This window comes from Lepidothrix coronata, unplaced genomic scaffold (genome assembly GCF_001604755.1).
Source record: "Lepidothrix coronata isolate B3197 unplaced genomic scaffold, Lepidothrix_coronata-1.0 Scaffold28, whole genome shotgun sequence".
NCBI classification, from domain to species: domain Eukaryota; kingdom Metazoa; phylum Chordata; class Aves; order Passeriformes; family Pipridae; genus Lepidothrix; species Lepidothrix coronata.
Genome location: NW_016690208.1, coordinates 5,783,635 through 5,785,331, shown reverse-complemented (window position 1 = coordinate 5,785,331; position 1,697 = coordinate 5,783,635). Strand labels below are relative to the sequence as shown.

General features: G+C 54.5%; 2 protein-coding genes across 2 annotated transcripts in view; one reads left to right on the top strand and one right to left on the bottom strand.

Annotated features, from left to right (window-relative positions):
* Positions 1-1,697, bottom strand: part of RABGAP1 (RAB GTPase activating protein 1) — a 77,467-nt gene that overhangs the window by 63,726 nt on the left and 12,044 nt on the right. The window lies entirely within an intron of this gene.
* The window catches only part of ZBTB26 (zinc finger and BTB domain containing 26), a 9,292-nt gene that overhangs the window by 172 nt on the left and 7,423 nt on the right, over positions 1-1,697 (top strand). Inside the window, exon 2 of the mRNA XM_017809963.1 lies at positions 227-289. The gene's annotated coding sequence lies outside the window, so the exon portion shown is untranslated. The remainder of the gene's footprint in view (positions 1-226; positions 290-1,697) is intronic.

The window sequence follows — 1,697 nt, the reverse complement described above, 5'->3', positions numbered from 1 at the left end:
CTTGGCGGGGGGGGGAGGGGGCGCGGGGGGCCGCCCGGGGGGCGCGGCGGGCGGGCGGGCCCGGCCCGGCGCTGGGGCGGCGGCTCACGGCGGGGCTCCCCCCCCCTCTTAGTCCCTTGGCGGGGGGGGGAGGGGGCGCGGGGGGCCGCCCGGGGGGCGCGGCGGGCGGACGGGCCCGGCCCGGCGCGGGGGCGGCGGCTCACGGCGGGTCTCCTCCCCTCTCTAGGTCCGTAGGCGGAGGTCGGAGCGGCCGCGGGTGCCAGCGCGGGGACGCGGCCCGGCGCTACAGGTACCTGCCCCTTCTGTCTGTTCCTCCCTGCGCGGGGCCGGGCCCGACGCGGGCATCGCGGTTGGGTATTGCTTGGGAAAGCTGCGCGGGCTCCCGGCCGAGCGGGGCTGGGACACCCCTTTCCCGGTCACCGGGAAGTGCGTGTGAGCAGCCGGTGCCGCCGCAGTCGGTGAAGGCCGAGGAAGCACGTGCTTCCAGCGGGGAGCTCTGCCCGCCCGGCCGGGAGCGAGCCTTGGGCTGCCACCATCCCGAGGAGGAAGGGGCTTTGGGGTTCCTTGGATGCTCTTGGAGATCAGTAGTAGTGGAAACTGAACGTGTGCCAAGGCACAAGTTACAACCTCTTAGTCTTCAGTTTCTCACGATGTGACTCTTGCAGTCTGCCAGGGACAGGCTGAGTGGCTGCAATGGCTGTGTCTGGTTAACAGCTGCAAACCGAAACAACTCTGATTAATGAAAGATGCTTCTAAAAACGTTCTTTTTTGGGTTCTTCTTTGAACCCTTGTCTTGTGCGTACATGCATTTCACTGGGCACAATGCCATTCCTGTATGCACACCCAGCTGATACTTCATGCCCCAAGAGAGCAGTATCTGCTTTTATCTATAAACTTCAAAGCTTCCTTTTGAGCTTTATGTGGTGTTTGTAATAGTTGGGAGGTGTAAGTTTTGCTTTGTTTTGTAATTTTATCTCGCCAAATCTTGCATCATTTAGTCTCCTCTGATTTCTTCACCTCCTGCAATCTCAGTGCTCTGGCAGGGTTGTGTTAACAGTGTTTCATCAAGAATCAGTGTAGTCTTATAAATTCTTAAAAGAACTGTTGAAAGACAAAATAGTGATACTTGTTTTAGGGGAGATCGACTGTTCTTCATTCCCAGTACTATCAAAGAAGAATAGACTTCCTAGGGAAGTGATCTTCCAAAGAAGACAAGAAATAAGACATCCCTTATTCCCCAGGTATTGAAAACAGGGAGCCTAGAAGGGGTCATACTGAAGATATTTTCCTGTGATCTTCAAAAAACCCAAACCAACACACAGCAAACTGTCCTAGTTAGGACAGCTGAGATCAGTTCATCATGGTATGGGTATAACCCAAAACTGAAGAGGGACACCAGAAGCTAAGAGAAGAAATTAAGGAATGGATTTCCCATATCTCGCCAGGACAAACAAGAGTCTCTGCTATTAGGAGCCAGCGTTCCCCAGCTAAAGAGAGAAGGTACACTCCACGTGGCGATCTATGGTTTTACCTCCAGGAGCACGGAGAAGATATGAGGAAGTGGGATGGAAAAATGTGCTGGTTTAAGAGTCAACCAGCAGGGGAAACGAACTCAACTCAAAGGAGAGACCACAAGTCAGAATAACAATTTATTAAAACAACACAGCAAGCACAATCACACAAACAATTGGTCCTAA